Raw genomic sequence first — 15959 nt, 5'->3', positions numbered from 1 at the left:
TAAATATGGTTGAATGGAAAATGAAATAAAGGACTGGAAAAAAAACCTAATTTCCAATATGCCAAGTTTTGTGAACATTAATGGAAGAGTCTTACACAACAACCATATATAGTATTGAAGAGTGAGAATGGTTTAGTAAAGAGTAAATAAGGCCCCTAAGGTGTTTTTCTAAATGCAATTGTTAAATGCTAACATGAATATAAAACGGTGACTTTCATTAAACCTTATCCACTCTCTTACAACCAAAAGAATGGATCCCTAAATTGGAAATGGATACATTGAAGCAAACCACAAATTCTTTGGAATCTATTTTGGATTGGTGCTTTTTGGCTCCAATGAGATTTTGGTGTGAGTATGCCAAGAATTGATTCTGGTAACTCTAGATAATAATCATATTAATGTGGAAACATTGGAACAAAATCCTCAACAAGGAATATACCATTGTCACTTACTAGGCTTGCATTTAAGAAGGTGTCATGACCTACATAGTACAAAGCACACCTATAAGTGATGTTAGTACCAAAGTGTAGGAGAATGTTAACTCGAAGACTTGCACCCCAAAGCGAGCTCTATTATTGGTAAAGTTTTTGGTGTGTGTAACTTACCACTTTGGCACTTTTTTGTTTTGCACTTTCACTCATTGTTGCCTTCGTATTCTAACTAGTGGGCACTTAACTACTTCAATAGTGAGGCACATTGGTATTTCAAAACTTAGGCACTTTTTCATTTGGAGATTTAGTATTCTTGTATTTCAAGTTTTCAACACTATCGAATGTGCATTTACTTCTAAGATACTTTTATAATATGCCTTGTGCACCTGTGGTACTTTCAATATCTTGAAGTTCCTTTGTAATTACAGTAATTTTGTAAGTTGATGTGTTCTCACTTTTATCAATTGTCAACATGGCACTTGGCTATTGAAAATCTTTACTCCTAATTGCACCTTTTGTTTTGTGTGTTTAACCTTCTACATGTTGCAAGTTGATTATGGGAGCAAGGAACAAATATTCTTATGCATGATTGTAGTATTTTCTTCCCACAGTTTCCATAAGGTTTAGGTTATTGTCTTTGAAAATATTTGCTTTTGATGGAGTAATATGCCATAATTTTATGTCTGCAAATATTATAGTTATCCTTAAAACAAATACGATATGGCACTTTAGTAATAGGTCAGTGGACTTGGTTCAAAAATAAGAAATGTTGCATGCATTGAATGCATAGCTTTGATTTGAAGGCCCCCCCACTGTATTAAACTACCTCATAACCTGTACATACTATAGTACATACAATATCTTGCCTATTCAGATATTGATTTCCAGGTTTGCACATAGGATGGATTATTGTCTTTCACATGGTATCCATTTGCATTGTTTTGGTTTCACATGAGTATTCTAGTACAAAATCGTGAACCTAACATATAGGATTTCATGTGTGTGTGTAAGCCGATATATACCACTATGACACTTGGTTTTCTACCTAGTCACTAGGCTTGACTCCATGATCATAATCTATAGGAAATAGGAGTTAACACCATTCTTTAAGCAATGCAAACACACTTGGCAAGAGCTCAAACAAGACCATACCTATTCAATGAAGATCTAATTTAAGAAATACAACACTCTCTTCTAACACATAGAAATCTATTAATGCAATCACATTGTCTTGTTTAATATCCATAGTCACCTTTAATGTCAAGATTCACTGGACTCAAGAATCCATATACACATAAGCTTAATGGTTTCAGTTCTCATGTTTGTAAATTGTGTTCTTTCAATTGTGTGGGGACATGTTAGGATGTGTGGTGGTTAATTCGTTGTTGAACACTTCTTAGTCCAGTATTCCAGGTTAGAATTCAACAAATCTTCGTGGTGGTCCACATACAAGGTTGAGAACGAGTTTGTAACTAGTTTTTCAATAAGAATTCCATTACACGCATCATTATACAAACATTACAAAAGAATAACATCAGTAACCATGCTACTGCTAGATGAACAACCACATCACAAGTCATACCTCACACATCAATGGAATCATTCGCACTCCATAAAATAAACATGAAATTCATTATATTGATCAAAAGTGAGAGATACTTATCTCAATTAGGACTGGGCAACTGAGTCTAGGATTGCGACTATCCACCCAACCTTAGATTAGGTTGCATTGTGGTCTCTTTGACAACCAATCACCCCCAATCCAGATTCAAAATCTTGAGGAGGTTGCTCAAAGGATGAGACCAAAATTGTTGATTGAAGCATAAATTCCAAAGGTCCAACCACTTCCACCCACCAACTACTAAATGCAATAAGCCCAACACAAGGAGTCCATAGGTTTGCTACCTCCACCCTTCAATCAAATGATGGCTTCATTAAAGGTTTAAATAGGGAATCCAGAAGCCTGCTACCTCCACCCTCCAACCCCCTTACAACCTCTTCAATAACCATAACATAAATGTCCCCTTCCTTGGAATTAAATTTTATAAAAGTGGCCTCTTGTTGTAAATTTTATTTAAAAGTACACCTCCTTTTAATAAGTTCAAATAGGTTAAGATTGTGATCCCTTCCAATTAACAGAGCCAACCTTCCATAAGGGTGTATGGACAGATCATTGACACCCTTCTTATGGGCTTTCAGAGTTCTAAAGTGCACCCACAAGCTTGAATCCCATATCTAGATATTTCAGTTCACGGAACTGCTTAGCAGGGTTCTAGGACAAGTGGCTTTGGACTTCACAGAAGACTCATCTCCATAGAAGCATAGGCTTGTTAATATGGCCATGTGTTGGAGCAGAGAACCCATTTCACAGTAGGAAGTAAGGTCAAATTCTTGATGATGTCATCCATACCCCCTGTTACAAGCACTGGACTATATCACGAGGAAAAAGTAGCCCAAGTAAAACATTTATTTGTGTGTTTAAAAATTGATCCCCTAAACCCCAAAATGTTGTCATGCCTAGTAGATTGATTAAGTCTATTGCTCCATTCCCAGAGCTTTGATTCAACCACAATTGAAAAAGCATAATCGTCAAAAATATAATACCACCAGACATAATGAGGGTGATGGAGAGCAAACTAGTCATTAAGAATCTAGCCAATAATGAGAAAATTGCATTAGTAGCTTCAAAAACAAGCATAGTACCTCCAACACATGATATACAAATTGCAGGGTTGACAACATATTTTGTAAACTCTGCCCATACAAATCCTTGTTCAAGGCCTAAGTAGATAAGCAAAGGGATCAACAATAACATCCTTTTATCAAAGAGAGGAATAAAGGTTGTCTTTAGTAAATCTCCAACAGAAGAATGTAAGCCATTACTAGATTGAACAGTAAGATCAACTTTTGTACCACTATGTTTATCTAAAAAGAATCCAAAAATTGTGCCCAGAGTCATGCTTCCAAGAAATACAATAAACAACAATGTTGTGCCATAGCCTTTGCCTTCCATTCCAGTTTTCAATAAAGCAAGCAAAAGCAAATTACAATAACCTGGGTACTAGCAAACATTTCCCAAAAATTTCCATTGAAGTTTACAAGAACTCTTCCTTCAGGCAAGTTACATTCAGTTGCATGGCTCCTTGCGGCAAAAGTCATGTAGGTTCCCTCCCCAACCCACATAAGAAAAGTTTTAAATCCAAGATTCAATGATGTCATAATCTTGTGAAAAGGGTAAACCTCTTGGAAAATCTCCAATGTGTTAATTTATAAAGTTGAATATCTTGGATATCCAATGGAGAAAACAAAAAGAAGTTTTGACATCACCTTGAAGGCTAGGAGAAAACACATTATGAGAGTGGGAATTGACAACCAAGTGGGATATAAGTTTGATGCATGCAACCACAATGTGCAGAGTGTTAATTTGACAACTCAAGGAGAAATTTCCTCCATTGGACAACCTTCCTCATCAAGAAAGACTCCTCCTAGCCCTTGTAAGAATTTAATTTGGTGAAGGAAAAATGTAATTTTTAAAGTGAAACCCACAAGTACACAAAAGTACAAGTCGGCCTGGACCAATTAATTCGCTCCCCTAAGGCTCATATAAATACACATCATGTCACATCACTTTGGAGCATCATCGTCAAACATCTCATCTTCTCTCCCTTCATTTGATTAGTTCATACAGGTCTGAAATAAGGAGGTATGAGCTCACATGTGTGAAGGGAAGGAAGACAAGTCTAATTTCTACATTGACCTTCTAATTGGGACAATTTGACCAACCATTGATCAACTTTGACTTGATGTTTTGACTTGCAAATTTTCAATTTTAGAAGGTCGAATTGTTTAGGAAAAGGACCAAACTTTTCTGGACAGTTTGACTTGGGTTGGCTATAGACTTTGACTGAAGTTTACCACAAAAAAATTGAAGTTTGACTGCAGGTTTTCTCTCTACTTTGACCGAACATTTTTTGATTGTTTTTACTAGGTTTGACCGAGTTTGAAAGGCCGAGTTCCTTGACTATTGACATAGATGATTTGGAGGCACTTTGAATGTTGAATGTTAACTGATTAGGGCATCTTTGATTGCTATTGACTTTGACAAAAAATTGCAGACTTTGACTTTGGATTAGATTTGACTTTTTGGATATTGGTGAGTTGAATTAGAAAGTCAAAGTTGTTGACCTTTGACTGGTTGTTAATGAATTGGAACATTGCATCTCTTTGTTGAACATTTGATGAAAATCTAATAGAAGAATAATTTTGAAAGGGTTTTCCCCCTTGTGGGGTTTTTTCCCTGGTCTTTGACCAAATCTTGTGTCTCTCTTATTCTTGTTCTTGGTTGTCTTCTATTACATTTGAATTATTGTTCTATCTATAATTGCTTATTGTCTTTAGAAGATTGAATTTATTGGAATAAGTGATTGTGCTAAGCATAAAACATGTAAAATTAACATGGGATCAAAGTTGAGGTGAAGATAAGCCGAAGGAGATAAGAAACAAGCAATCATCTTTGGAATGAGTTAAAGGAGCCTAATTGACTTGGTCAATATGTTTACCTCATACTTCAAGGATTCAAAGAAGTTGAATGACTCATCTAATTTTGTTACTTGGAAGATCAGGTTGGAAGTGACCTTAGATGAAAATGATGTCTTGGAATATGTGGAAGGAAAGGTACATGAGCCTCTAGAAAATGCTTTTGTTGTTGTCAAGGCCAGGTACAATAAAGGTGAGATCAAAGCAAAGAAAATAATTATTGATTCTTTGAAAGATCATTTGCTTACTTACATTGCAAAGTTGAAGAAATCCAAGGATGTCTATGATAAGTTGGTTGCGATGTATGAGGTCAACAATTTGAACCACATTCTTTCCTAGAAGACTCAACTTAAGGACATCAAAATGAACAAGGGGGAGATTGTCTAGTCATATTTCGTGAGGATATCCCAACTAAGGAATCAATTGAAAATGATTGGGGAACCTATGTCTGATAGAGAGGGAGTACTCATTGCACTTCAAGGCCTTCCTCCTATTTGGGAGACATTCATTACTACTATAAGAAACAATGTTAGGTTCCCTAAATTTGAAGAGCTCATTAGAAAATGCACTCACGAAGAAAATAGGATGATATCCAGAGGAAAGATTCAAAAGCATGAAGAAGGAGAGCCCTCTACATTTGTTTCACAAGTAAAGTGGACGAAAGGAAGAGGAAGACCATCTAGTTTGAGAAATCCTACCCATTAATCAAAGGACTCCAAAAGAAGAGGAAGGAGAATTGAATGCTTCAATTTCCACATGCATGGTCACTATGTTCGAGACGCTCTAAAAAATAGAGATGCTCCAAGGTCCAACTATAACAACAATCATGGCTTCAACAATAACAGGTTTAATGATAGAAGAATAAGAGATGCTCTTGACGATCTTGAAAAAGATCACCATCCTCAAAAGAGATTGAGGAATTCAAGGTGTGGAAATAATGTAGCTACTACTCAATCTTAATATATTCTTATTTTTTCTCTTTCTAGTTCCTCTCCTCTGAATTCGTGTGATGGTTAGTAAATAGTGGGGCCTCTAGACATTTCTCTAGGTATCGTGAAGTCCTCTCAAATATGGTTGAGAGGGAGAATAATATGATGATCATTCTTGGGGACTACTCTACTTTTCCTATGAAGGGTTTTGGTTCTGTTACATTTCAATTGGATTATGGGGAAATCATACTTCTTCATTTGTGTTCCAGGATTGAAGAAGAACCTTGTATCTATATCTTCCTTCGTAAGAGGAAAGGTCCTCACCTGGCCTATGGAATCTCACATGAGGAATGCATTCACCTTGGTATCTAGATTTGAAGGACTTCGTAGAGTTAATGGAAGAACATTGCGAGCACTGGTCCATTATAGCAATCGTCAAAGTGAGCTATGGTGCTGAAGGTTTTCACATCTAAACTATGATGCCCTGCCTAAAGTAAGGATGATTTATGTAATGCTTGAAGTTCAAACTAAGCAAGATGGGGTATGTCTGGGATGTGCCAGTGGAAAGAATTCGAGGGGACCATTCCCTTCTAGCAAAAGTAGGACCAATGATATTCTACAACTCATACATTCTGATTTATGTGGACCCGTGCCAATAAAATCTCTAGGTGTCTATTTATATTACATAATATTTGTGGATAACTTCTCCTAGAAGATATGGATATTCTACTTGAAGCACAAGTACGAAGCATGTTATATGTTCCAGTATTTCAAGGTACTGATAGAGTATCAAACATGGAAAAGATTCAAGGTCTTCAAGTCTAATAATGGTGGTACACTTACAATGAGCTCATTGAATTTTGCAAGAAGGAGACCATTGTACCTTATAATCTCGAGCAGAATGGTGTGGCTAAAAGAAATAATATGATCATCATGGAATTTGTTGTTGAAAATTGTAACTAGGTTCAGTCTTCATTATGATGTAATTGTAATCATGACACTATATCTTATTTGTAAAGAAAGAAAAATGAAAGAAAGAGAAATTATATCTTATTTTGGAGTATGGTTTTGTAGGTTTTAACCCTGTACAGATATTACCTGCATATGAATTCTAAAACACAGAAAATAAACAATGCGAGAGCATAACACATAAAACACATATACACAGAGATTTTCCCCTGGATCCCAAAACTGGGACTACCAGCTTGATTTTTCATTATTGTTCCTTTCAATGTTACAATACATATTTATACATGTCGAAGCATCCAATACCATGGACCGAAAACCATCGCGTCCAAAACCATGGATCGAAAACCATTGCGTCCAAAACCATGTGCGAAAAATCATGCACAAAACGATAGGTAGGTCCTCCCAACCTAATATAGGGTCCAAAAACAAAATTTTCCGGGCTCAAACCCCCTGTGACCCCCCGCTACGCAATCGACGCAACGAAAGGGGGGCTTTGCCCCCCTTCTAACCCCTCGATTAACTACGTTGGCTAGTCATGGAAAGAATATAACACAACCCAACATTCTCCCACTTGTTGTTTTCTTTCCATAGGGGGACATAAGAGAGCTTAGTCATTTATCCAGCCCTGCAATGCCCATTGTTTCTCTACGCCAAGAGAACTTCTCAGAGTTCACAAATTTTATCAATGCATTTACAATATTCTTCAAAGTGTCCACCTTTACCAGCAACACCCTTTTGTCTTCTATCATATCCTTCACAAAGTGATACTTAACATCAATGTGCTTTGTCTTTGAATGATATGTAGGGTTCTTTGCCAAGAAAATTGCACTTTGGATGTTATAGTATATCCGTATAGCTCCCTATACTAACCCCATACTTGAACACAATCTCTGCAACCAAACTGCTTCCTTGCTTGCATGAGTGGCTGCCATGTATTCTGCCTTTGTAGTTAATAGTGCCACTACAGATTGTTTCTTACTCATCCAACTGACTGCACCTCCAAATAGGTTAAACACATACCCACTTGTAGATCTTCTCTGATCCAGATCTCCAACCCAATCTACATCAACAAAGCCACAAATATCCAACACTCTGTCCAATCCTGGTCTTCCTTGGTAGCACAAACCATAATCACTAGTGCCACGCAAATACCTAAAAACCCGCTTCGCTGTTGTCCAGTGCTCCTTCCCTGGTTTTGACATAAACCTGCTCAATACTCCCGCTACATGTGCAATGTCTGGTCTAGTACAGACCATCACATACATCAGGCTACTGACTGCACTTGCATATGGAACACGGGACATGTCCTCTTCCTCTTCTCGTGTCTTAGGACACTGTTCAACAGATAACTTTACATCTACAGGAATAGGAACCTTCACCGATTTACTATATTGCACATTAAACCTCTGCAATATTGTCTCGACATACTCCCTCTGGTTTAACTAGAGCTTCCTCTTTGTCCGATCTCTTTTAATTTCCTTGCCCAAAATATATTTTGCAGCACCAAGATCTTTCATGTTGAATTTGGAGGACAATTGGGTCTTCAAATCCTGGATAATTTCTTGTTCATTTCCAACCAGCAAAATATCATCCACATACAAGACCAGATAAATAACACGGTCACCAATTAATTTAAAATACACACAGGGATCTGCGTTGCTTCTGGTGAAGCCAAGTCCTCGTATACATGTATCAAATTTCTGATACCACATCCTTGGTGACTATTTTAACTCATACAGAGACTTATTTAACTTTCATACCATTTCTTTCTTACCCTTCAACGCAAAACCTTCAGGTTGCTTCTTGTGGATCTCCTCTTCCAGATCCCCGTGAAGAAATGTTGTCTTCACATCCATCTGTTCGACCTCAAAATCAAAAGCAGCAACAACAGATAAAAGTAATCTAATAGAAGCTACCTTGGCAACAGGAGAAAAAATATCACCAAAATCAATTCCTAGAACCTGGGAATAACCTTTTGCTACCAATCGAGCTTTGTAATTCTCCACCTTTCCTTCTGCATTTGTCTTCTTCTTGAACACCCATTTACTACCAACGGGTTTCCTTCTAGCCGGAAACTCCACTAGATCCCATGCCTCATTTTTGTGCAAAGATGCCATTTCATCAACCATGGCCTCTTTCCAGAGTTTGCCATCTTCTTAATCTACTGCTTCCTTCACAATTCTGGGATCATCATCAGTAATATATAAAGAAAAATTTAAACAGAAAGCAGATGGACTATACTTTTCTGGCTGCCTTCTTTCTCGAACTGATCTTCTCACACCCGGAGTTTATGGCTCTTCATCTTTTTATTCCTCCTCTGCTGTAGAGTCTGAATCTTCCTCCTTAAGCTCAAACTCTATCTTCGCAGGTACCTTTGGTTGGACTTCATGTTTAATAAAATCTTTCACCTCTCTGAACACCACATCTCGGTTGTACATAACCTTCCTTGTTACTGGGTTCCAAAGCTTATAACCCTTTAAACCATCCTTATACCCAATAAAGATGCACTTTTCAGATTTACTATCCAACTTGGTTCTTTTCTCCTTTGGAACATGTACATATGCATCACATCCAAATACCTTCAGATGTGAAAGAGAGGGTTTCTTACCAGTCCATACCTCTTGTGGAGTCTTATCCTCCAACGTTGATGAAGGTGATCTGTTGACCAGGTAACATGTTGTCTCCACCGCCTCTACCCAGAATTTCTATCCTAGCCCGACACCACTGAGCACGCTTCTTGCCCTTTCCATCAACGTCTTGTTCATTCTTTCTGCAACTCCATTTTGCTCAAGTGTGTATGGAGTAGTCTTCTGTTATGATATACCACACTTCTTACATAATTCTTCAAATTCCTTACTGCAAAACTCTCCACCATTATCTGTCCTCAACACCTTTATCTTCTTCTCTTTCTAGTTTTCCACCAAAGCCTTAAATTCTTTAAACCTGTCAAAGACTTCAGCTTTCTTCTTAAGGAAATATATCCATGTATTCCTTGAGAAGTCATCTATAAATGATACATAGTACATAGACTTACCCAGTGATGGAACCTTCACAGGTTCAAACACATCATTGTGCACAAGTTCTAATATATGTTTTGCCCTCTTACCACCAGAGGGGAAACTCACCCGATTTTGCTTTCCATATACACAATTTTCACAAAAATCAAAATCCAGAGAGATATTACTCATACTGTTGTGGAGGTAAATCCCCTCTACGGACAGAGGCAATCCCCACTAGCCCAAAATGGGTCTAGCAACAATCAAACAATGCTAACACACAGGTTCCTAATTACAAATTAAAGGTAAATGATGAGAGCCTACTTGGATTCCAATGCTAGTGTTGTAGAAGAGTCGACACTCCCGTTCCTTTGCTCTGGCCGGTCACAATCCTCACGATCTTCGTGAATGGACACCTGCACATGCAAAGAACGACACAAATACAAGCATAAAATCCAATAGATGCAATTATATACCGGTCAGAAAAGATATAACTCAAACATCATTACAATGAACAACAAGAGTGGAACCATAATGATAGTCATCTATTATTGATAAACAACAAAGAAGAATACAACCATAGTTCTGACGTCAAATCCTCCTTTGGCTGGGTGATCAGCTACATATGTCTTGCAAAGCTTGTTGGGATTGGGAACAAGCCTCTCTCTCTTTGATTATGAATGCAAAGAAGACTCTTACAACAATCTCTTAGACTTCTGAAAGTATAATTCTCCCTATGCTCGAACTAGCTTGTCAAAGGCAACAGAACAAGCTTTTATAGATGGAGGAGAAGGAGATAAGATCAATCACACCATCTATGGGATTGGGTTTATCCTCAAAAAGCTATTATGGATAGAGGAAAGGGAGATAAGATTAATCACGACATCCATGGGATTGGAATTATCCTTAAAAAGCTTCATGTGTCGAAAGGAAAAAACCTTCGCGCGTGCATTTGTTAAAAAGCTTTCCCAAACTCGGTTGGCACGAGTATAGCTCTGAGACAGAGCGCCAACTGGCGCGCCCTCTTTGGAGGATTTCCCCCATTGGCGCGAGTAATACACTGTGGATCCGTGCTAATGGAAAAAGGGAACTTTTTAAGGATATTCTGCAGGAGATGTCTTCAGGGCATATGAAGTTCATACTTAGGGGAACATAATGCAAGTGTTTTCAAGTTATGTCACTTCTCACAGGTCCTGGAATGAGTCCTCCAAAGTGCGGGAGAGGGGTAATAGGGACAGTGACAAATGGTGACAAATTACTGTGTAACACATACCTTCTACCATACCTTTACCATGAAGTATTCGAAGGCCCTTCTCTCCAATATGTCCAAGCCTTTGATGCCACAGCATGGTCTTCTCTCCAGAGACCACTAGATTTTTTGCTCCAATTTCAGGAACCACAGAGCTGTTGCACCCATCAACAATAGTGCTACCTTGCAGCTTGTACAAAGTTCCAATCTGAACTCCCCGCATCAATACCAGTGTTCCCCGAACCATCTTGCAGGCATCCTTCTCGAACACTGTCTCTACACTTGAATCATCCAGCTTGCTTACAGAAATCAGATTTCTAGCCAATGCAGGAATATGCAGAACACCCGAAAGTGTTCTAACCCTTCCACCTTGCAACCTCAACTTTAGTTTTCTGCGACCAATGATTTTAGCCTTCCTATCATCCCCTAAGAAAACATCACCACCATCGTATTTCTCATACTTGCAAAACCACTCTCTATGGGGAGTGAAGTGAAAGGATGCACCCGAGTTAATCAACCATGCCTCATGATCTACATGTGTACTTGAAGAAGCCAAGTACACATCCCCACCTTCATCTTAGGTGGTTTTCACCTCTGCAAAAGGAGCATCATCAGATCCCTTTCCTTTATCAGGAGCTTTAGATTTATAGTCCCTTTTGTAGTGCCCTTCCTTTCAACATTTCCAACACACCACTTTTATAGGTTTTCTTGGAGATTTAGATCTCCCTCTAGATTTAGATCTCCCACTCGATGACTTACTTGTGTTTCTATTCTGGGACCGCCCTCATACAGACAAGGCATCACCATTCTGACTCTCCATATTTTTTTGTCTCATCTCCTACGTCGGTAAGGATGAGACTATTTCATCAAACTGCAAGGCAGCTGCATTGCTACCTATTGCAATAACCAGGCTATCCCACGAATCTGGTAGAGAACACAACAAACTGATGCACTTATCTTCATCTGAAATTTTAATATCAACAGACAATAACTAACTTACCACAATATTAAATGCCTTCAGATGCTCTGTCACCGAGTCTCCATCTTTCATCCTCAGGTTATACAGCTTTTTCTGTAGGAACAGTTTATTCACCAGAGACTTAGATTGGTACAAAGTCCCTAACTTGTCCCACAAAGCCTTCGCCGTAGTTTCCCCTGATACATTTAACAATATTGAATCTAAGACACACAATCATATTGTGCTCTTTGCCTTCCAATCCAACTTCTTCCATTCTTCATCAGATACTCCCATTGGTTTAGTACCTAAATCTACTACGATCCACTAATCTTTATCCACCAACAGATCCTCCATATTGAGTTTCCACAACTCAAAACTATGACCATTAAATTTCTCGATATTTATTTTTCCACTGCTCGCCATCTTCTTTCACCACCAGAATCGATCTCGTAGATCTCCCACTGAACAGGGTCTACCACAGGCCCGGGCAAAACCCCTTAGCAACAAAGGCGTCCCCTTGAAGCCAAAACAACTCTGATACCAAATGTAGGTTTTAACCTTGTACAGAAATTACTTGCATATGAATTCTAAACCACAGAAAATAAACAATGCGAGAGCATAACACATAAAACACATATACACAGAGATTTTCCTCTGGATCCCAAAACCGGGACTACCAGCTTGATTTTTCATTATTGTTCCTTTCAATGTTACAATACATATTTATACATACTGAAGCATCCAATACCATGGACCAAAAACCATCACATCCAAAACCATGGACCGAAAACCATCGCATCCAAAACCATGTGCGAAAAATCATGCACAAAACCATAAGTAGGTCCGCCCAACCTAATATAGGGTCCAGAAACAAAATTTTTCGAGGCGTTGCCCCAGACCCCATAGAGTGGGTTTACCTACACCCCTCAAGCCCCCTGTGACTCCCCCCCCCCGCTACACAATCGGCGCAATGAAGGGGGGGCTCCACCCCCCTTCTAACCCCCCAGTTAACTACGTCGGCTAGTCATGGAAAGAATATAACACAACCCAACAAGTTTCATGCTCAAGTTTGAGTCAAAAACATGGTCTTCGTGTTTTTATGTCTTCTAGGTCTTTTTAGGATAAATAATAATATTGGTCATGTGTCACAGTCCCATTTAGACTCATTGTAATGGAGAAAAATGTTTATTTTATCATGTAAAATCCATGGATAATCCCAAGACTAAGTTGGCCCAAGAGTGAGGACAAGTAAGCCTAAGGGAAGGCTATTTGACCCTCCATAAATGTTATAAAAGGAGGATAGTTTTGCCTCATTTGGACACACACAACAAGCAAGTCTTACATGCAATAAAGAAGGTCAAAGAAGAGTAACTGAAGGACGAAGAAGAGGAAAAGAAGTCAAATTTTGTCAAAGGTTATCTTTCTGTCTATCTCGCTAGGGTTTGTGAAGCTTCCAACTTCAAGAGGACGAAATTTTGAAGCAGCTGCAAGGGGCCAATTTTGCAGGGCCGAAATTTCGTTGCAGGGGTCGAAATTGCAGTAGCAGTATTGTAGCATTGAAGTTCTGGAAGTCGTTCTTAAGAAAATCTTGCTGGGGGCTAGCTTGGATCTTGGAGGGTTTGTTGGCTTGGTTCTTTGGGTCTTGGAAATCTCTTTTGTAAGTAGATTCTAAATAAAAAGAGAAGCATTTTTTGGGTTTTCCCATTAGAGGGGTTTTTCCCTAGCTTGGAGCCTATATTTTGTGTACTTTGTTTCATTGTGATCTTCTTGTTGTTGGTCAAGGTTTTCATTGATGTCAATATGGAATTGTTTGTGATGACAAATATTCTTGTGATACATGCCCTAACCTCATCCAAACCCTAGGAGAAAACCCTATGCATGAAGATGATGCATGATCTAATGATGGATGAAGAAGTCCTTACCATAAAAGCCTCCTAGGCACATGCATGCATAATAATGAAAATGTGATGTTCTAGCCTTGTCGAAGATGCTTATGATGCCCTTAATATACATGAATAGAAGCCTACGTGTATGGAACCCTAAGCCTATGAAGGATACCTTCACATACATGAATGAAGCCCTAATCCTAATGAAGAAGCCCTTGCCCTAATGAAACCCCTCTAAATGGTGTCCTTGCTCTTGATGAAGAAGCCCTAATCCTTTATACCTTGACTCATGATGACAAAAGCCTAATCTTAAGAGGTTCATTAATGTCAAGCCTTGAAGGAGCCCTAGACATAAAATATTAAGAGCTTCCATGAATAAAATTAGAATGACAACCTCAAAAATTTAAGTTTCTTGATGGTAAAATGACCTTACTTAAAAATGGGATTGGCATAGGCTTGTAGATGACTTTTTCCTCTTTCGAAAAAGCTATTACTTGTCCTCTAATTCCTCATAGTCCGAGAGAAAATGATTTTTCAAGTTGAAATAAATATTTTTTATTTTTATTTTTATTTTGGCCGACATGAGCCTACATGCACAAGTCGGCTCCATGTCCAAGGGATGTGTCGCTTTGCACTAGCCCAGAACTAGTATATATTGAAGTCAAAACTCGTCATTCCTCCCATTAATATCAGTGAAGATTTCAGAGATAAGACACAGAAGGGAATAGAAATAAAACAGGAGGCCGAGAAGGATATAGAAGAATTATTAGTTGGGCTATTTTTCTATTGGGTTGGTCTTACAAGCTTGGATTAAGGACAGTTCTGTGATAGCTTGATTATAAACCTTAGAAAAACAACATATGACAACTCCAATTTTGCAGACTTGTGGAGATAACATCTATACCTCGGTCCTGTGGTGATTTTTGGGACCTATACTTTTGCTGTCACATAAATCGTACCTAGACAGAGTGTTGACCTGAGGCCAGAACTGTGGAGGACAGTCATCTGTTGAATCCCGAAATAAGAGAAGAGTGGAAAGCCACCTGTAGAAGGAGTTCATCTCGGATTATATAGCACAACAAGTTGTGGAAGGGTCAGAACTGTGATACGTTGGACAAGTGAGAACATTCTCATATGCAAGCTTGGACAGTCACTTGGAGACTCGGTTAAAGAAGTGAAGATCTTAGGCTCAAACCTGAGTTTATTTGTGACAAGGGTGGACTATTGGAGCTCAGACTACACTCTAGCACCTCGGATTAGATCTTGAACATTACTCAGAACTGTGTTAAAGAACACGGATTTGTGACAGGTAGTAAGCACAATTTTGGAGCTCAAAACAATGTGAAGACCTCACCTCATACTTCAGTTTCGGACCAACATTTGAACCATAGCCTCGGTCCTATAGTAGCTAGTGGAGGAATAACAATTTCTGTTAGGTTGCCTTATCACTAAGGTTTGGTCAATCTCTTGGTGAAGGCTCAGACTTAACCTTCAAAATATGTGTGTACAGTCATCCCTTTCTAGCCCGGACTTCAGGTTAAGGGTAAGCACAATTGTGGAAGAGCTACAATACTTCAGACCTCAATCTTGTAGGAGCTCGATTATGTGGCATCCTTGGAAATCACAACAACTCAATGTAGTGGATGGACTAGTGCCTCAGATTTTGCATATTGTCACTAATCATTGATTTGTTGCAAACATAACATAAGGATTATTGAAGTTATCCTTTGAAAAGGCATTGTGTGAAGAAATATTTGTGAGCATCTTGAAGAAGTAATTTGAAGAACCTTGTTGAGGAACTATAGTGGAGCAGACCTTGGATTTGAACCGGTTTGAAGTACTCTTGAAAGAGGGTTGATTTTGAAGACTCTTCTGGAACAATATTAGAGTATACATCCTTTGGAGTCGATTTTAAAGGTTTCTTTGGAGCATCCATTACAGACATTTTGAATCTGATCTTGGAATCTTGTAGATCTTGAAGCGAAATTGAAATTGATCTTGAGCA

General features: G+C 38.5%; 1 pseudogene; it reads right to left on the bottom strand.

Annotated features, from left to right (window-relative positions):
• Nucleotides 1-2847: 2847 nt before the first annotated feature.
• On the bottom strand, nucleotides 2848-3650 carry LOC149143907 (UNC93-like protein 3 pseudogene; annotated as a pseudogene).
• Nucleotides 3651-15959: the final 12309 nt, after the last annotated feature.

The sequence above is a fragment of the Pinus tabuliformis genome, chromosome X (assembly GCF_031772625.1).
Source record: "Pinus tabuliformis cultivar Carrire ecotype Pingquan chromosome X, CPIR1, whole genome shotgun sequence".
NCBI classification, from domain to species: Eukaryota; Viridiplantae; Streptophyta; class Pinopsida; order Pinales; family Pinaceae; genus Pinus; species Pinus tabuliformis.
The sequence above is the reverse complement of the archived record's forward strand: the minus strand, read 5'-3'. Positions and strand labels throughout refer to the sequence as shown.